Raw genomic sequence first — 22,473 nt, 5'->3', positions numbered from 1 at the left:
ATTTCAACTTGGTGATAGGACTGTTACTGCAACACCAATATATATTTTATTGTTCTTCATACACATTTATATCTAGCTTTGTTCAGCTACATCATCCTGCTACATTTGCTTTATATAGCTGTAGACAAGTGTGGATGTTTGGTATATCAGACAATCATCCTATCTGCATATTGCAGACTGAGAGCAACATATCCAGATTTTGGGATACACATTCCAGATGCAGCAACACTTTGAACAGATTTCGCTGTTTGGTTTTGATTCTCACATGCATTTCATTCTGTCTTGACTGCAGTATACTTTATTCAGGGGTTATTACTACTGTATTGCTGGATTCATGACATTTTCTCACACTCTCTCACTTGCTTTCATTTTACTATTCAGGATGGTACTTACTTCTAGGCTTTATTGACATGTTTTACCTGTAGTTATTACAATCCTTTCCAGCAGTCTCACTTCTGTCATGTTTCAGTATTTCAACAGGGATATATTTCACACGTGATTTCATCATCTTCTGCAGCTATACTTTTCAGCCTGCTGCAGGTTGTGTACTATTTTCTTACAGGTGGGGCATTTTTATTTCAGAATTTATGTTAGACAGTTTCATTTTTCGGTTTAACTTACAGGCTGAAACACACTTTTGTAATCAAGCAATACTTGCAGACACTTTCACACTGTTACTTGCACATTTTATTCCTTAGTGACTACGCTGCACTCTTTTGCTGACTGTCATACTTTTATATTTCTTTACAGTTACTGGTAGTGGATTACTGACCTGCCTGGTGGTGCAACCGCACCAGCCTATCGCCATAGGCTCTGCGGTTCGCAGAATGGACACCTGCAGCTGTAATATAAATGAAGTAATATTGGAATACACATCTCCATAATATCAGCTAGTTTAATTTCTTACATACATAATTAAATGTAACTTACTCAGTAGTGGGGCGTTGGGTGTTTGCCGGGCCTCCTGGATCCAAAGGTTCAGTTGGTCCTGCTTGCGTCTCTTCAGGACCACATGGTGGTGACGGACCTGCTCACCAGTCCTTGGAATCCCTGTGGCACTGGTGAGATCATGAGCCAACCGGTCCCACGACTCGGCCCTGTATGCTCCCCAGAGGACCTGGCCCTACATGAGTTGGGCTTCATGATTGTGGACTAGGAGCCAGACCATGTACCTGGATGCCTCAACGCCCCACCTCTGTGCTCGAAAGCAACTACCCTCTCCTACTCCTGTCATTCTGCCTGCAGTTCAGTTCTACAATCGTTTATGCTGTGTATTCCCGCCTATGGGGCTTATATAGTCCGTTTTTCCCGCACATATCTGTGATTGGCCATTTTGGAATTGTATCAACTTCAGTAAACCTGCATTGTCATGCTCCAGTTTGTATTCATTCCTATATATTAGCTATTATTGCATTTCTAGGTACTGCTGTCATGGCTTAGTGGTTTGGTACCTTGACTATGGTGTATAGTATCCTGGGTTCGAACCTGGCCACTACCTTTCATTTTTTATGACTGTCTAGACATGCTGAGGGGTGTGTCTGTGTAAAGGCAGTTTTGATACGGCTTGCTCAACGTTGCCCGTTGGTTAGCTTGTTTGCGCGGTGCGCAGCTCCGTGCAAACAGGCTACACTGGTTTAAGCCTCATTTGGCTATCAGCACGCATATTACGCTCAGCTCAGTTAGGGGCACATAGATTTAGCATGTTAAACCACTGCTCAGCTACGGGCATTCATTTTGCACCAGTTAAACCACTGCTCATCTACGGGCAGATGCACTCACCCTGTTAAACTGTAGCTCAGCTATGGGCACATCTGGCATTTTTTATTCTTTTGCTACCTCACATTTCTTCAATATAAATGGGCTATTTCATTACATTTTACATAAAATGTGGTTTTATGTGTACATATTTGTCAGGGACTTGTGCTTATTTTGCTAAAAATAAAAAAATTGGTGTTGTGGGGGCTCGAACCATGAATGCCTGCTCTTCAGCCAACATCTCTACCGCTACGCTATTTCTTCCTGGCTTATTTTGCATATTTAGTTCTTATATGCTTTCCCACTGACTGCTAACTGTAGCTGCGCTACGGGCACGCCCGCGCAAATGAGTGCACTCACGGTTAAACATTTTTACAATTTAAAAAAAATATATAACATGTTTATTTATATGTTTTCTGTTCATAGTCTGTGGGGGCATGTGTTGTGTTCTGTTTATTCACATTTCCGTGGACTCTGTCATGGGTGTTTACTTTGGGAACTTTTCCTCTTCTGGGGGCGTGTCCGCTTACAGGGCTCGGCCTACGGACACGTCCCCTACTGTCTTACACGGACCATGTTAGCCTTAAGTGTGATTCAGCATGCTCTCATGAATATGCAAAGCATGCTGACATCACTCCGTTTAACTGCAGCCTCCGTGTATGAGTTATAACTCTTACACGGAGGCTTCGTGAATCCTGCCCATGATCTTTCTTACAAAATTTAAATAGTTTAGATTTTGATCAAGGGAATAACTTCTTAACTATCAACGTTGTTGATTTGTACACTTCTATTCCCCATTTGGAGGCAGTAGGATGGATTGCTTTGTCATTGAAGGACAAGAATGCATCAAAAACGAAAATAGATTTAGTCACAGAACTGATTGACATCATACTTACAAACTATTTTTTCATGTTTAATGGTGAATACTATCTACAAAAACAAGGTGTAGCTATGGGTTTACCATGTGGGGCCAGCCAGGCATATCTTTTCATGGCATACTGGGAAAAGGTATTTATATTTAACAAACCAGAAATTAAAACACCTTTAATTTATTATACTAGATTTTTAGACGATATTTTTATCATGTTCAGAGGTGATGAGCATAAAGCATCACAACTAGTCGATTATTTCAATTCTACCACGAACTTTTTTAAGTTTACCTTTAAATTTGACACCGGATGCATTGATTACTTAAACGTCAAATTAATTAAAGACTCAGTAAACAGGAGACTCCTTTCAAAGACTTTCAGGAAGCCTACTTATTGCAACTCTTTCTTGCATTTTACTAGTGCCCACCCTTATGTACAGAAAAGATCTATAGTTAAAAGTCAACTTATTAGGGCTGCAAGAATGTGTTCACTGGAAAGTGACTTCCTGGCTGAATGTCACTTGTTGAAAGAGATGTTTTACAACCGAGGTTACCCTATTACTTTAATAGCCATAGGCTCATTAATTGAAGAAATTACATGTAAACGTAATAGTGGTTACTTTAAACCTCCATTGACATGGATAGATGTAAGTGAAGCTTTTCAGTTTGAGTCTCCTGTAGTGCCCATGAGCAATACAACCACTACTAACAATGTTATGGTAGTTAGTGGAGCTACTAAAGACATGAACGACCATCTTCATCAGACCTCCATTTATAATGTGTGTTTTATTACAACTTTCAATAACGATAGTGAACAGGTGAAAATGATCTTATATAAAAATTGGTCCTTTTTGCATAAGGACAACTTTCTAGTTGATAGAATAGGTCACTTACCTAAAGTCGTTTATAGGAGGGGGGCAAACCTGAAAAGCCTCCTTGAAAGTAAAAACACTAAATCTAGTATGAGACTTTATGGAACTTTCACATGCGGGGCATGCAGGATGTGTAAGTTCATTAAAACGGGTAGTTCATTTGAAGTAGATAATAATAGTAAGTTCTTCATTAAACATAAATTGAACTGTGAATCCAAAGGTATAATCTATTTAGCAAAGTGTAACAACTGTCTGGCGTTTTACATAGGTAAAACTGAACGGAAATTCCGTGAAATGATTTAAGAGCATTCTTATGCTATAACTAAAAACAAAAGTGAAAATGCTTTAGCTAGGCATTCAATAACAAGTTATGCTCATACATTTTACTTTCCAGCTATTGATCAAATAACGCCAGATATTAGGGGAGGTCCCTGTTCCTTACTTCTTGAGGTACGTGAACTGGAATGGCAACTTGCCTTAGATGCTTTTGTTTATCCAGGTCTGAATGAAAATTGCAATATTTCATGCTTATTGAAATTAAAAAGCCTCATGAGATGATTTTATAGCCCCATGAGATGATATTCACCTTAAACAGGTTATATTTTTCTACACATATAAACATGGTAACAACATTATCTGGCGGTACTTCTACCTTTATATAGAGTTTAAAATGCTTATAGTATAATTATAGATGTACATATTAATTCAAGTTTTTTACGTGTATTTCCTTTTTTACTTTTATTGAAATGTCTGCCTATATATTAGTTAGTTTTTTACCATTTTACAAGGTGACATGGTCACAGTTACCGATAAATAGTTAAAGTATGTTTTAACTAATTTTAAGTAAATGTTTATTTTAATGCTTCAGCCGACACTTCTTTCTACTTATTTACTAGTGGTTGCTCTACAAATTGAGGTTGAGCTGATAGGTTTATGCTATCACATGACACCAGTTGCCATTTTTTTAAAAAACTGTTACTGTGTAGTTCGTTTGTATTTTCTGAAGAAGTTATCCTATCAGGGTGATGAAAACGTGTGGAGTCTTGATAATAAACTGTCTTACATTAAAGCACTGTGTCTGCAGCTGTTGGACTTCCTTTCTCACTTGTTCATCTTTATTTATTTATTTTTCCCAAGGCTGCTTCGGTTTGCTGTGGAAACTTCTTCAGGATGTTACTGGGGCTTATGGAACTATTTTTTTTTGCCCAAGCCTGCTCCAGTTTGCTGTGGAAACTTTTTCACGATATTACTTGGGCCAGTAGACCTAGTGTTCTTCATTTTGCCCAGGGCTGCTTCAGTCTGATCATAAATAAAATATCGGAGGGCCACCCATAAGTGCAGCATAGTAGTGACTTTGCTTTTGGAGCTCTGAAGATAGAGCCACATTTCTTTACTTGGATATTGGTAATGTATTGTGGTTTAGTTTATACTGTAATGCTGATTTCTAGGGGTACTACAGTGTTGAGTGTCAAATCTAAGTTTTCTTATGTTGTTATACAACACATTGCTATTTTCCTTCATTGTATTTGCAAGCTTAAGATAGTTGAAAGCCTTGACTAAGCAGACTGCCTTTTTAAGTGTTTTTTTAGCTAGGTCATGATTAGCTGATGCTGGCTATTGTAAGACACACACAGCCTTTTCTTCACATTGTACAGTTTCTTTATTCTACAGTGCAACCACAAAAGTTTTTGTTTAAATATTCCAGTACATTTGTGCCTAATAAGAACATAACTTATGATGCAACTATCCAGGAAGTTACATAATTTAATCAAATTATAACTGGTTGATTTAAAAAAAAGAGCATTTAGGGTTTGAACCAACTTAGTGTTAATTTTGTGAAAGTCACTATTGGAGAAATCTCTATGCATGTTAATGTGGATGTGATTAGCTTTTTATTTAATGGAAAATACCAGTGTATTCTAATTTGTTTTGACAAGTGAAGGGGTGATGGTATTGAGCTGCTCAGTTCAATAGTATATTTGACAAAATAATACCCAGAATGCTTCCCTCAGCTATTTTTTTTTTCATAAACTATTCCAAGTATTTAGCATTAATGACATGTATGAGGGAATGGGTGAGTTTATTATTGGAACTGTAGGTATCGTAATGAATTTCAGGGTAGTTGAAGCCATTTTTGATATCCTAACAAAGCCTTCCCCATCCCTCATCAAGAAACATTTCAGAGCTGTTTTCATGTGCCCTTGCCATTAATCCAAGAGAAAAGAGAAAGGAGATATGTGACGTTTTCAGTCATTATATTACATTTCAAAAATGCATTTTCTCTCACATACTCTGGCCTGGGTGGTGTACTCTGGCAGGTTTTGCACAAATCATTGCATTTTATCTGGACAAGAGTGGGAGAAGGTAGAATGATTCTGTAATGACTAATTACAACATTTTAGGGGATCTTTTCATTTTATAGTTTAGGTTTACCCTTTATATTCCACTCAGCTTTCAATACACGAAAGCCCAGAATCATAACTTTGTAGCCAATAGCCTGTATCTCTTTGCTGGCCTTTGTGTATCTCCAGATATTACTATAGGAAGAACACAAGTGATTCAAGGCATTTTATCTAAAGCTGAACTCAAGTGCATCCTTATTTTATTTTTATTTATTTATTTATTTTATTTAAATTTGTTGACCGGGAGTGTCCGACTGGACGTAGGTCCATTTTCAGCGGAGGCCCGGGGGGAAAAGCTCCACAGTAAAATAAACAGACAGTAGTTACATTGGATTACATAGCGATTAACAATTTAACATAGCAATTACTTACAACATATTTACAGATGAAGAACATAGTACATCAGTAGACAACTAGAATCTTTATCTGTGAAGTACATGACAGACATTAACAAATGTTACAATGAGAAGTTCCTGCTGTATAATAAGTACTAGGCTTATGAGCATCTGAGCTTGCTATAATCAAGGTAGTTAGTGGAGTGGAGAGAAAGGTAGTGGTTGGATGGGGTGGATGATATTAGAATGGGAGTTGCAAGGGCATAGCCAGCATGTTTTAAGGTGCGCTTTTAGTAAAGTTTTGAAGTGGGTGCATGATGGTACTGAGGTAATTGTGGGTGGGAGTGAGTTCCATAATTTGGCTATGGCACAAGAGAATAGTGCTTCACCAGCAGAGTTATTGGCTTTGGTGATCTGCAAGTGATTTTTGTTGCTGGATCTTAGTGGTCTGGTGGTGCGATAGGGTTGGAGTAGATTCTGGAGGGATGGGACATTTAGTGGATGGTTTACTAGTTTGTGGGAGAGTGAGAGTTGATACCACTGAAGGAGGTGAGGGAGTTCAAGCCAGCCCAGTTCAGCAAGTAAGAGACAGTGGTGACTATGGTAGGATGCCCCTGTGGCGAATTTGGTGATTTTATTGTAGCAGGTCTCTAGCTTGTTTAGATCACATTGCCTTAGGTTGGTATATATTGGAGAGGCATAAAGTAGGGTGGAAATAAGGTGGGAATTTGCTATTGAAATCTTTGTTGCTTTGGTGAGAAATTGCTTATTTCTGTATAACGCTCCTAGTTTTTTGTGGACTTTGTTTATGGTCATGGATATGTGAATGTCAAATTTTAGTTTATTGTCTATTTCCACTCCTAGCAATTTGGTGTGTTCAGTTGGGTATATAGTAGAGTTGTCTTTTGCTGTGAAGTTAAAGTGAGAGTTGTTTTGAGTATGTTTGGTGGGTTGGAAGATGAGTAGTTTAGTTTTCTTTGGGTTGAGTATTAATTGGGCATCGGATAACCATGTTTCAACAGAGGAAAAGGCTTCCTGTGTGACTTTTTGCAGTTTGGGTAGGGACTAGGCTGAGCAGATGATGGTCGAGTCATCTGCATATTGTATAAGTGTGCCATGTTTGGTGGCAGAGGCTAGATTATTGGTGTAAACTGAGAAGAGTAGGGGTCCAAGGATGGATCCTTGGGGAATCCCTATGGAGACAGGTAGTTGGGGAGATATGTCATTCTGCCATACAACGGACTGTTGGCAGTCAGACAGGTAACTCTGAAAGCAGTTGGTGACTGATTGTGAGAAGGATAGGTTATTGAGGACAGAGATAAGTTGTTTGTGTGGGACCATGTCAAATGCTTTAGATAGGTCTAGGAAAGTAGCAGAGGAGAGATAGCCATTGTTTTTATGCTGAAGGATAGTATTAGTAAAGGAGAGTAAGGCAGTGGTGGTGCTATGGTTTGGTCCAAAACCATGCTGAGTACTGGAAAGGAGATTGTTAGTAAGTAGGTAGTCTGAGACCTGAGAGTGTATGCATCTCTCTAGTATTTTGGAGAGTGGAGAGAGAATAGCTATGGGACGGTAATTGGTTAGTTCTGCAGAGGGTCCGCCTTTGTGGAGGGGAATTATATGTGATACTTTCCACTGTGAGGGAACGTAACTTTCTGACAAAGATCGGTTAATCAAGATGGATACTGGGTAGGCCAGAGCATCAGCTGCGATTTGTAGGTATTCACTTGGGAGGTTGTCTGCTGCTAATTTGGTGGGTTTAAGTTTAGTTAAGAGTTTTTTTATGTTGGAGGTAGGTACAGGAGAAAAAGAGAAGGCAGTGGGTAGATTACTAGTTGAAGGTGTGGGTTGGAGGGGAGGGGTTGTGTTGTTTAGCTGGTGATAGTATGGTTTGGGTGAAGTGTGTGTTGAATGTGGTAGCAATATTTTCTGAGGAGTGAGGGATGTTAGGAGGAGGGGTACTGACTTTACCTGGGTGGAGGATGGAGTTTATGGAGGACCAGAATTGTTTGGGGCTGTGTTGTGAGGAGTCTAGGGCAGACTGGTAGTATTGGAATTTGTCCTGTTTTATTAGCTTTTTGACTCTATTGCATAGTTCTAGGAATTTCTGTCTAGCTGAGGGAGTTTTGGTTTTGCGCCAGTGCTCCCAGGCTTTATCCCTGTTTTTCATTTCTGACTTAGTGACCTTCTGTAGCCATGGGGAGGGTTGTGCTTTGGTTCTGGAAAATCTTATGGGGGCATGGTAATTAAGGATGTTTAGGAAGGTAGTATTAAAAAATTCAACTGCATCATCTAGACTGAGGTACTTTAGAGAATGCCAGTTACATTCTTTGAGGGATGAGATGAATGTGAGTGGGTTAAAGTTTAGTTTTTTACGTATTTGACGGTAGATGACAGGTTTAGCTTGGTATAGGTATTTTTGACTAGGAATGTTGAGGAGTGATCACTGAGGCTATCTGATAAGGAGCCTGTTATATATGACTGGGGGCTCTTACTGACTAGTATCCAATCCAGGGTAGTGTGCTTGCTGGAGTTTTTATTTATCCTGGTTGGTGACTGGACTAGTTGGGTGAAGCCATGAAGGTGTACATGATGGGTTGGATTGTTGCCAGAACAGGATTGCCAGTCAATATTGAAATCACCTAAGATGATAGTTTCTTGGGGGAGATGGTGGGTAGACCAGCTGAGGAGGTTTTCTAGTGGAGGGATGTTTTGGTCAGGTGGGAAGTAGCATCCAATTATGTTGATGGTTTTGTTTTGGTTAATTTTGAGGTTGGTATATATACCAACTTATATTATTTCTTCCACCTCCTGCAGACTTCAGTGATGGCCTATGATTTTCCAAAGACCCTAATTTCTAGCCCTAGAAGCAGACACCATTTCCTGCAGTATTAACTCCAACTAACTGATTAAGTGAGAAAACTGAACAATACTTTTTAAAATCTGAGAAACCAAGGCTACACGTCTTGTAATATTTGTTCTAAAGTTCAACAATTGCTCAGGTTTAAAACATGAAGTGCCACAGAAGCAAGTTGTATATTCTTTGCTGTTGGTTAGTGCTGAAATGAGACATAACCATTTAATTAATTTGTTTACAGTGATAATTTGTGGAACATTTTGTCCACTGCACAGGATGAATTGTGACTGTATACAGGCCTGCATTCTCTTTGTATTCAACAAACTTTGCTTCTGAAAATCTTTCAGAAACCTTCTGATAGTTTGCGGCCAGTTTTATATACTCCAGATAACCTTCTGATTTACTTATGGAAAAAAATTTACATCTTTGGCTATATTTCCGAAAAAAAAATGATTTCTAAATAAACTCCTTAGGGGGTGAGATTCCTTATTTAAAATGTTTTTTTTTTTTTGTAGTTGCAGGGAGAAACAACTATTATGTATGTGCATACCGTAAGAGTGTAGGAAAAGCATTTGGAGAATCTTTACATATTTTAGAATCACAAGATACATTTTTAACTGTTTAGGAGAACAATTGAAAAGAGCAGGTGAAGCTTCCTCTTTCTAGAGGTCAGAGGTCTACAGGATTTTCAAAATATTTTAGCACCAAATCTTCATATTCTTAAATGAAGCATAACCTCTTTTCGCTGATTAGTCCATATATAAAAGTCTGCAAATACATTTTTGAGTAACAAAAGTTGTGGAATATACATAAGAAGAATATATTTCTCCAGCTCTCCTTGTAGGGTGATTAGATCAAGCAGGAGAATGGAAGTTATATTTTTAGTTGTTATTTCAGCCTATGCTCTCAAAACCAAAACATTTTCCTGAGAACTGAATAACTGATAAATCTTAGGTTGTTGCTCTTTTGTCAGAATGTTTAGTTAAAACCATAATGGTCTTTATTTATTCAGGTTGGGAAAGAGGCTGACAAGGAAGGAAGTCCAATGCATGTAGGAAAGGGGCGTCTAGTCAGATTCCCTTAATGAGAAGATGAATATTACAATACATAGACAATAGTACCTTTATACCTCAGCAGGACTGCCCACATTGGTTTATCAAATTTATTCCATTGTTAATTTTTGTACAGGTCATACTTCCACATGCCACACAATAACAGAGTCACAGATTCTCCCATTTTAATTGATCTTTGTAAATATATATATATATATATATATATATATATATATATATATATATATATACATACACAAATAATCAAAATAGCATTTTGACAACAGACATGAATTACTTAAACATTAAATGATCCAAACAAAAGACATTTCAAGTTATTTGAAGTTTACAGTAATACCCCTTTAGGCAGATACTGTGTAGGCCCTGATCATCTCATTCCCCAACATACATTAACTACTTTATGATATTCATACAGTTGCTATACCATTTACAATACAATGCCCCAAGGATGGGCAAACTTTTGTGTAACTGGTGCATTAGAGTAGGTAGCTTTAGAGTGGTGTAATACTGTATGCATGAGTAGTAGAATACAGTGCATGCTTGGGGATGGTATTTGTACAGTATAGAGACAGGTTTGTACTGCAGTTATTTATAGGTTCATAGATTCAAAGGTACATACTAGGCTATCAGCCCAAGGGCCTACGTAAGCCTAGCCAACAGGGTTCCCTGGCTTACGCCATCCAAGAAAGTTATTTTCCTGTGCCACTGTTGAGCATAGACACAGAAGTGATCCCTGGGGTGTATTTCCTATTTCCCATACACTCATCAAGATTTTTCTTGAAGCGTGCTAATGAAGAACTTTGCTTGACATAGATGGGTAGCCTGTTCCAGAGTATGGGAAGTCTCTGGGACAGGAATCTATCCCTCCAGCATGTCCTGTTTATTGTGGTATTTAGGTCCCTAGAGCATGTAGCTCAGAGGAATTGGGATTTCTTTAGGTGTAGCATGTCCAACAGCTCTGGGTTTGACATAGCTTTATATGTTAGGCAGAGATCACCTCGGAGTAGGCGATATGCTACGGAGTAAAGCTGGAGTTTTTTGAGGCAGTCAGTGTAGGGCATTTATTTGAGGCCAGTAATCCTCTTTGTGAGGTACTTCTGTGGCCTGCCTTTCCAGCTGTCTGCAGATGTCTTGCGAGGTACATTCCAAAAGGGACATTGTACTCTATAACGGATCTAATGAGTGTTGAGTAGAAGGGAGCAATGACCTCTTTTTTCCTGGATGAGAACCCTTTTATGACGAGGTGTGCCAAGTAGAAGGACTTCCTGACTACTGTGGCGATGTGACTATCAAAGGAGAAACTACTGTCCACCTGGGTCTCTTATCACACATTTGGTGTTAAATAGATTGCTCCTTATGTGGTAGTTCATGGGTATAGAGTTTTTACCAAAGAGGATGACACTGCACTTTTTGGCATTGAGCTTGAGGCCATGGCTCTGACACCAGGCATTAATCTCTATGAGGCCCTTCTGTGGGATGTCCACATCATTTGGGGACTTGACTATGGCTCCTAGTTTGCAGTTATCTGTGAACTTCATTAGCCAGAGGCCTTCTATGTTAGCCTGTACTTTAGAGAAGTAGATACCAAACAGGAGAGGTCCCAGGACGGTACCCTGTGGTACTCCACTTGTCACTGCTTTGAGGTCAGATTTGGAGTCTGCAACTTTTACAGTGTGGGTTCTGTCAGTGAGCCAGTTGGCAACCCATCTTGTGACGTAGGGATTTATACCTAGTTTAGTGAGTTTAGCTATAATTCCAGAATGGGGGATGGCATTGAAAGACTTGGCAAGGTCAAGATAGACTGTGTGAACCACCTTACCCTCATCTACGGCTTTAGTGACTGCCTCAAAGAAGCCAATCAGGTTCAGGAGGCATGATCTGCCTTTCACAAACCCGAACTGGGTGGGATCCAGAGTTTGGAGATTACCAATGTCTTTGCTTATGAGTTCCATGATGATACGTTCCATGGCCTTGCAGACCAGGCTCATCAGGCTAATAGGTCGATAGTTCCCAGGATCAGTGGTGGCTCCCCTTTGTGGAGTGGGATAACTGTTGCTGTGCACCATTCAGTGGGCACAAAGCCTGATGCGAGGAGTGAAGTCCAGTCTGACAGTCTTAGCTCAGACCATTCAAAGTAAATCTGCCCTAAACAGGTTTAGCAGGGAAATGTTATCTGCCTTTAAAATACATGTTACCGTTCTCTTATTTTTTGAGGTGTTTATTGTGTAATTGTGTGTTTGGACATGGAAACAGTGCAGGGTGTCACTGACTATATAATATTTTTGCACCTGCCATTCATCAGCCTCCTCTCACACCATCAGATCATCTGCTCCCCCATCATCAGGATTGAGGGTTGGCTATGATGGGACCTCATTTAGGTATCCATCAGGGATGATTCAGGATTTTTTTGTTATGTCCTACTCCCACTTGCCCACCAAGCAACAGCCCATGGCTGATGCATGCAATAGGCATCAGTACTGAACTGTCCATCACTTTCACAAGAGTCTGATGCCATCAGGACTGCCCTGCTGTCACCCCCCCCTGTTGTGAGTGACTGCCTGACTGTCACCCACAGTAGGGACTGGGCAGTTGTTTCCTCAGTCTTCACCTGGGAACTCAAGTTGTGCACATGTACCCCTGGCATGACCCAATACTCATAGATTAGCCATGACAATTCTCCATGACTGTGCAATCAAGCATCCATGATGTTACTCATACTTAGTTCATTTGGTTCACAGTAAGGGCTTTATTTCTTTATCCCACCGGCACATGTTAGAGATGATAATATTTACTGAAATTAATGCTGCTATGCAACAATGGTCCAGGTCAGACAATAATTAACTCTCCCAGGATTGTCAGTGTTGTATGATGTATAAGGCATCTTAGTATAAATTAGCATTACTGCAGTATCACAGATCAAAGGTGTGGCACATAGGCATTATAATGCTCCCAGCTATTTGTAAGTAGGGTAATTTAGAGCCTTTCTATCAAGGAATTCAGTGCAGAAGGCCAGTGCAAACACTTAGTGGAAGGTAGATGGAAGACTACTGAGGAAAGTGGATATCCTATTCTGAATAGAGTATCTTTGTCATCCTGAACAGATACCAGACTCCCCCAACAACTCATATGAATATAGTGCTACTGCAGAACGTTGGATGGCATGAGTAAGGTTGCCTATGTTCTGCAGTTTTCACATCTAATGATGAACTCAAGTTAATTCTTATATTATTTCTTCTGCCTCCTACAGCCCTCAAGGTGGCCTATGATTTTCCAGAGACCCTGATTTCCACCTGCTAGAAGCAGACACCATCAGGAAATGTATATATGCTAGAAGAAAAACAGGTAGTGATAGTATGAGCACTACAATAGTGCAATTAGCCCTGTTGTGTCCGAACCAAGTTGTACAGTGCATTTTGTGACACTAACTGTTCATAGGATGTGTATAACCTCACTGCAAGTCAGCATCATGTAGCACCCCCTGCAGGCAATAGATGTTAAATACACGTACATATAGAATAGGTGTTTGTTTTATTTATTGATTTATCATTTGTTAACCGGCTAAGTGGGCTAGTGCATGGCAGCTTTTCATCCATGACAAAGGCTACAAAGGCAAAAGTAGAAAGATAATCTTTATATATGGTATGCAAATTTTCAGAGGAAAAGTGAAGGAAATTCACATAGACTTGCCTTAAATATGCAAAACTCCATGCAGACAGTAGAAGTCAGGACTGAAATACAGACCCAGGGGTAAAGGTCTTGATAGGGGTTGGCATAGTTAAGGTGGTTACCTCACATAAACAAGGTGCAGGGTTTGATTCTTACCTTAGAAGGAAATTTGCTAGGCTTAAAATGTGCCACAAGTGCTGCTAGCCTAGTACTTACTATGAACCTACTGTAGATCCATAACCACAATGTAGCCCATAGACTACATCATCCTTGGCAGTATCGTTCTGTAGCACATGGCAGGCATGTGGTATAGTTAACAGACACACTGAGTTAAACTTTTATGGTAATGAAGTGCAGTGCAAGTGATTCATTGGATTCCACATTTACTTTAGATGCTGAAACAAGAAGACTGTCAGTTTTATCCCGACACCAAACATTTAAGTTCCCATTCTAATGCTGCTAATTCAGTCAAATATGTGGGTTTGATACTGCACTTCTTAAGCACCATTCTTCAGTGATGATGTTAAACTGAAGTCCTATGTTCCTGAGTGGCTGGCAGTTCAGACTGATGTTAAAGATCGTACAAAAGCTATTCAGCAAAGAGAAGAAGACTTTTTATAATATTCTGCCTAAATACCACCTTGGTCCATGACTAGAAAAGGTCCAGAATGGATCAGCACATTTATCTAGCCAATAAATGAATACAATAAAATGGTATTAATACAGTATTCTGTGACTGTCATGTAGATCACACCACTGAATGACTATTATTATAAAAAATATGAAATGAATAGGAAAGCACCAAATATGTGCAAGGTGTGTGTGCGTGTGTGTGTGTGTGTGTGTGTGTGTGTGTGTGTGTGTGTGTGTGTGTGTGTGTGTGTGTGTGTGTGTACGCACATGCTATTGTGACTGTGCAGATGTGCATGCACACATCTGTGTGTGTGTGCTTTCATACACGGAAGCACCCATGATGGCAGTTTGTCAGTTACTGCTTTATACAGGAGACATGATGGAACATCATTTTAACTTAATGTGTTGGCATGTGTTAGAGCAGTGTCTAGGGTCTCACATGCGTTGCTACAATAAAAACACAGTTGAATCAGTATTGTATTGCAATCACTAAAATGTGTTAGCACTCTTAGTCAACCTGTGTAGCTAATGTGCATATGCAGTGAGCACCAGGTGCTTGATTGTTATACAGTAACAAACCACTACAACACCCTGTTACACAGCAGTGTCTGAACCAGGAGCTATTTTTTTCCCTAGAATTTCTCTTTTCAGAAGCATTACACAATGTATACCAGGGCTTTGAACCCTGACCTATATTTCTACCCAATATACAACTACTGAACTCAAAAAAAAAAAAAAAAAAGATCGAGAGGGACAGAAGCATACAGATTCACAAATGATATAAGTGTGTACAAATAAGTGAGCACTTTTTAATTACTCAAAGTATGTTTCAGCTTTTCTAATGTTTCGTAAATGAAAAGTACATGTCACAATGTCTGCAAAGCCATATAACTGAAACATTGGGGTGGGAGGTTAACGCTTTCCTATAAACAGCAGAATACTCATAAAATTAAGTAATTAAAGGTTCTCTAGGATTCAGGAAGCTCCGTGCAAGAATAGTGTTATTTTTGCATGGAGCATTCCATGGCTGTGTAGGACAGCAGCACACCCTGCACATTCATGAGGGCACACTGCTGTCTACACTACATGGCCATGCAACAAGAACAAGTGCAGGGGGTGTGTTGGAGCAGTGCTCGCAGAATACACACACACCCCCTGCACTCTAGAATTGCCATACGGCAATTTTACAGCAGCTAACAGTTCCGCGGACACTATCACAAGATAGTGTCCATGGAAAAAACAATTAAGCACAGCCCCCACAACATGAATTTAAACTGTCCAGAGTTTCACAGAGTGCCAGATTATTCCCATTTTGGCTTTTCCATCAATAAAATGTCCTCTAACACAAATTGAGTCATACTAGCAGCCTTCTAAGTTTATAAGAGTAATATTACATGCTTAACTTTTTTTTTCTAGCCCCAACAAAGTTTAAGTGTAGCTGAACGGGTTTGCACATCTGCTCAGCCTAACTTACACATCCCAATGAGCTAAATAGAAATATACAGTTAAAACGGTGTAAAGTGAAATAGCATGGTAGTTACACCTGCTGCTTAGCATGCAGCCTTTCATGGTGCAAGCCTTCATTCAGTCCATTGATTTTAATTGTGAAAACATCATTAAAAGTATATTTTGTTATCAATAGGTAGTGAATAATATATATTTGTTAACCAGGGTAGTGTAGCAGGTCCAAATGTGAAGTGTCAGTGTAGTACAGATGTAAAACCCCAATATAAACACAAGTTTTCCATACAGTATAGCCACAAAAGAATGTAATGTAATGAAAGCACATAGGGGGATGTTATGGAAGGTAAACATGCATATCATAATATGTCATTTATGAGGAATCAACCCCACAATCCTGATAGTCTGTAAAATGAAAGCTGAACAATGCTAACTTGTGCTCAGCTATACTTAGCCAGTATAACCATTGCTTAAATGTAAATTCTAAGCAAGAATTAGCATAGGTAAGCGGATTTGCACACTGGTAAGCAGTGCTTTGCATCTACTCCTTTAAGCAATGCTTATCTTTGATAAGCGGGTTTGCCCGGTGCTTAGCTTAGCTCAGCATATTCAAAATCATCCAATCACAGCAAAGGGCAGGAAATCAGCCCTATTTAAACCTTGCAAGCAGGAATACAGCTCATAACCAGTTGTAGCTCACCACTGCAGGCACTATGTCTGGTGTTGATGAGGGTGTGCACTTTTGGGCACAGTGGTGGGGCATACAGGAGTCCAGGATCATGGTTGGATTCCTTGTAAAAGACCATGACATAAGACTGCTGCAGGACCAGTACCAGGGCTCCCAATACAAAGTGGAGGCCTGGGACCATCTCACCCTTGATCTCACCAGTGCCACTGGTATACATCGGACTGGTGAGCAAGTCCAGCACCACTTTGCTGACTTGTAGCGGAGGAAGAGGAGCTCTTGGGCCAGTGGGTCCAAGACGCCTGGGCAGGGAATGCTCCAGGCATGTGTAAGTATCAGTCACAATAAGTGTTTTCCAAAGTCCAGCCTGTGTATGTGATGGATAGGTATGCATAAATGTTTTTTCTTATCTCCTGTACAGCTGCAGATGAGAGTGCTGCAAACTTGGATGCCCACGCCAACAGGCTGCTAAGGCTGCATCGCGAGGCTGGTGAGTAAGAATCTAGCTTGTAATATTCGGGGCAAATAAATAAAAATTAGTATAATGTCACCTTGCAGTATTTAAAATGGGTATGGTTTGTACTGAATAAACAAGCCAGTAGGAGGTTTTATATCAATAAAAGTGTAAGTACTTGTCAATAAAAGTCAAAACCCCAGATTAATTGCGTTTACTTTGGTATTGTATGAATCAAAATGTGTACAGTTTATGCATAGCATCTATAGCTCTGAAAGCATTAAACAATCAAGGCTCATCTGACAAAGATTGTGGAGTTGTAAAACAGGAGATTAGCTATATGAAGAGAGTATTGGACAGAAAACAGTCAACCAAGAGACAACAGTTTCTCAATAGCTCATTCTGATAAAACACAAACTTGTTGTGCTTTTAGCACAAACAGGCACAGTTCAAATTCCGAGAGTGGTAGTAAGCTGTATGGATAATTTCACCCAGGGTTTTGTGAATATTGGTAGAAACAGTCAGGTAGCATTAACAGAAATTTCCTCCACAGGTCTGTCAGGTAAGAAAAGGTATAAAGTAGCTATAAGAAGGCTGTAGTTATACTGTGTCCAACATCCATGTTCCAACCCCAAGGCTTCAAATGACAGCAAGATAAGTACATACACCAAGTAGTCTCCCCCAAGAAATGTCCCTCAAGTGTCACGCTGTCACAGCTAGTGGTTACTGCTGCCAACAGCCAGGATGACTGATAGAAATCAAGGCAGAGTATGGTAGTAGCACACACACACACACACACACACACACACACACACACACACACACACACACACACACACACACACAGTATGAGTGTACATATGTAACCCTGACTAAGTTAATATGGGTAGAAACAGTCAGATAGTGTTAACAGAAATCTCCTCCACAGGTCTGCCAGGTAAGAAAAGGTATAAAGTAGCTATAAGAAGGCTGTAATTATACACTGTGTACAAACATACCACTGCCCAACCCAAGGCCATAGGTTGTTGTAAAGTGAGCTAATACCTGTAGAGTAATGATTAGAACAATGATCATTAAAGTTGTGAGCACTTCAAGCATATACAGTTGTTAATTGACATCTCTCTCTCTCCTCACCTTATCTGCACCAATAATCCAAACACATAAATCAGTGGGTATGTTTTCACCAAACCTGCTGTTGGGACATGTGTCCTATTGTTCTACAAATATTGAAATGTTCTTCTATTAATGTTCCCTGTTCAAATACTATCATTGGTGGCCTGTTGCTATCAAAGTAACCTGCATGCCGTTATAATGCCCATTGTGGTTCCATATATGCATGTGTTCTGTTTGCTATGCAACTGTTCCAGATCTGATGTTTTGGGTTAATGGGAATACTCATGCATGCTGTTACAACTAATCCTGGAATGTGTTTCTCATAAATAACCAAAATATGTTCTAAAACTGCAACACTATAGCACGTCTGGGAAGGCTGATCCCAGCAGATCCACCTATCCCACCTCATCTGTCCATGGCACCAGGCCCCAGCACATCTAGAACCCATCCCGGGACCTCCCCGTCTGCTGACCCTGCATCCTGCACCATCTTTGGGTGGAACCGCCTCAGGGGATGGGGCTCAGCCCCCTCCTGGGTGTGAGTGTGGACAGGATACTGTCACCCGAAGCCAGGTCTGGGGATTGGTACGTAGTGAGCTTTGAAAGGAGTGATGACTGCCCATGAGTGGGGACCTTAGTCCCACTGTATCCATTTGGGGGCTCGTGAGCATCCAATTCCCAACCACCCCTCCCCATCCAAAGTGTTTACACCCCACATGTGTCATATACTGCCTCTGTCTACTATCCTGTCTGTCTTGTCTGTCTTCCTACCCAATCTACCTCCCCAAATATACCTACTATCCTATAAGCTAGTCAAAGTAATGTACCGTTACACCATGTGAGCTCTATAAAATAATGATGATTTTCCAAATATATCAGTTAGTAGAGTCATTCAACAGTAGGGAAATGATTTTGTAGAATCAGTCAGGTTTTATATATATATATATATATATATATATATATATATATATATATATATATATATATATATATATATATATATATATATACACACATGTCTATATGTATGGAGATGCATATATGTGGACAAATCTATACATAATATACATATATAGAGATATACATCTGAAATATATCTACATATATGCATACAGATATGTATAGAAAGTAAATAAATACATACATATATGTACATAATATATATATATATATATATATATATATATATATATATATATATATATATATATACACACACACACACACATAAATATATAACAACTCCAAACACATGCAGTCTGAGGGTCATGATGATGAACACTAGAAATCTAAATCTGAAACTACACTCACTGGAAGCACTCCTTAAAATAGAGAACATCGACATCTGTGCTGTTACAGAGACCTGGTTAAAGGCAGCAGAAAGCACCCCTGCACTACCAGACTATAACTCATTCCACACCTTTTGGCTGCAGAACTTGAACTGAAGCTCCAAAGGTGGTGGTATTTCCATATTCATAAAGGATGTGCACACCTCCAGTCTGGTAGCCCAACATAATGCATCACAGATACCGCAGGTGTAGCTAACCTTGGTTCATAGGTTCATAGGTTTATACTAGGCTATCTGCCCTAAGGCATTTATAAGCCTAGCCCAAAGTTTTGTGGCTTACGCCACCCCTTATGTTAAAAAATACTGTGCCCATTAGTTTGTTGTGCCTCTGTCCAGCAGTGACACAGAGATGATTCCCGGGGTAAACCTACGATCTCCCATCCACCGGTCAAGATTTCTCTTGAACAGAGCCAGCGAGGTGCTCTGCCTCACATGGACTGGGATTTTGTTCCACAGCATAGGGAGTCTCTGGGTGACAAATCTATCCCTCCAGCATGTCCTATTTATATCCATGCTAAGGTTTAAGTCGCTTGCTCTAGTGGATATGGTAGATTTGGATTTTTTGAGGTGGAGCATGTCCATTAATTCTGGGTTGGACATGGCCTTGTATGTCAGGCACAGGTCACCTCTGAGCAGGCGGTATGCGACTGAATAGAGCTGGAGTTTCTTCAGTCTGGCAGCATATGACAGATTTTGGAGTCCCTTTATCCTTTTGGTGAGGAACTTTTGGGGTCTCTCCAATTGCTGCAGGTGTCGGGTGAGATACATCCCGAATGGGGCATTGTACTCGATCATTGGTCTGATAAGTGAAGAGTACAGGGGAACAATGACCTCACTAGATCTGGATATGAATCCCTTCATAATCAGGTGGGCAATGTAGAAGGTCTTTCTAACCACTTTAGCAATGTGAGTGTCAAAAGAAAGGCCACTGTCAACCTGGGTCCCCAGGTCCCTGATAATCTCTTCTGTGCTTAATGGATTGCCACCTATATGGTAGCTTGGGGTTACCTTGTTTTTCCCGAAGGGTATGACTATACATTTTTCGGCATTTAACTTCAGGCCATGGCTCTGGCACCAGTTATCAGTTTCCGTGAGACCCCTCTGAAGGATATCTGTGTCCGATGTACTTTCCACTATGGCGCCCAGTTTGCAGTCATCTGCAAACGTTGTCAGCCATAGTCCTCCTATGTTTGCCGATACTTCTGAGAAGTAGATGCCGAACAACAGGGGGCCAAGGACTGAGCCCTGTTGGACACCACTTGTGACCAGCTTGGAGTCTGACATGGCGCCAGCAACTCTAACCCTGTGGGTTCTGTCCTTTAGCCAGTTTGCAACCCATCTTGTGACATATGGGTTTACATTTAAGCTGGTAAGTTTCTCTATAATACCCGAGTGGGGTATTGTGTCAAAAGCTTTTGCAAGGTCAAGGTAGGCTGTATGGACTGCCTTTCCCTCATCAATGGCCTTGGTGACTGTTTCGAAGAAGTCAACCAAGTTCAAAAGGCATGATCTGCCCTTGACAAAGCCAAACTGGGTCGGGTCCAATGTCTGCAAGTCCCCTATGTCTTTGTTTATGAGTTCCATTATGATCCTCTCCATAGCTTTGCAGACCAGGCTTGTTAAGCTTCTGGGCGGTTATTACCAGGGTCCGTAGAGGTACCGCCTTTGTGGAGTGGGACCACAGTTGCCGTACGCCACTCCTTGGGCACGTATCCTGTGGTAAGGCTAAGATTAAACAGCTGCCTTATATGCGGGTTTAGTTCCTCGTTGAGTTCGTGTAGCACACAGCCGAGGACACCATCTGGTCCCATTGATGCTGTGTTTTTAGCTTTAGAGAGAGCAGCTTTCACCTGCACATTTGAGATGTCTGGGAGGCTACACTCCGCTGGGATAGTTATCTCTCCTTTTGGGGGGGAGAGGGGGGTGAAGTTTGCACTGAACCTGTCTTCCAGTATGTTGGCAATGTCTGTGGGTTCAGTGATTTTTGTATCATTTTGGACTAATTCTGTGCATATCTGGGAGTTTCCACCCAGGTTTCTAACATAGCTGAAGAAGGCATTATGATTGTCTTTTGAATCTATTGCAATTTTTCTCTCAAAGTTGGCCTTGGATGATTTTATGAGTGCTCGTATTTTTTTACTAATAATGATCAAGGGTGTCTTCTCTTTCATGGATTTTGCTCTATCATGTAACAGCTTTCTCCTCTTATTGTAAAGTTTGTTTATGGCTGGGGTCCACCAGACTGGACGTTTGCCCTTGGTGGAAAGAGTCTTGGTTTTATTAGGGATTGCCTGATCCATGCAGTCCTGGAGGTGTTCGTAGAAGGCATTTGTAAGGGCTTCCGCAGCTTGGGTTGTGGTTTCCACTGGCTCGGGGGCCTTGAAGGATACCACAGCAGTCTTGAGTAGTGTGAAGTTTGCTTTAGAGAATTTCTTCACTGTGGTCTTTTTTGTTTGGGGTATTGTGGCATCATTCTTGGTGAAGGTAGGATACTGCTCAGGGTCAGGGTCAGGGTCATACCTGCCTGGGCTACATAATCAGAGAGCTCCTCTATGTCTCTTTTCATGTAGTCCAGGGAGGTACGTCTCAGGTCGTTCACACCAGCATGGACAATGACTGTGTCATATTTGTACTTGCTGTGGAGTGACCCGAGTGCTTGTGTTATGTGGCGGATTCTAGCACCCGATAGGCAGCTTACTGTGACCCTCTCCTTGTTCAGCCTGGTGAGTGGGACGTCAGTGTGTCTGACTATGGAGTCACCTATGACAAGTATGTTTGGTGTTGTATTTGGCCTTAAGGGCTGTGACTGCTTTGCACACTGATTTTGTGGTTTATGTGTTGCCTGTGGTGTGTCATGAGGTGGCAGTTGCTTGGATGTCTGCTTTGGAGGCCTCTGCTGTTTAGGTAAATTTTTGCTCAGAGCCTCAGTATGACTTTGTGTGTTTATGTGTT

Source organism: Protopterus annectens, chromosome 1.part0, assembly GCF_019279795.1.
Source record: "Protopterus annectens isolate FY-2018-M chromosome 1.part0, PAN1.0, whole genome shotgun sequence".
NCBI classification, from domain to species: Eukaryota; Metazoa; Chordata; order Ceratodontiformes; family Protopteridae; genus Protopterus; species Protopterus annectens.
Note: the sequence above shows the minus strand (reverse complement) of the source record.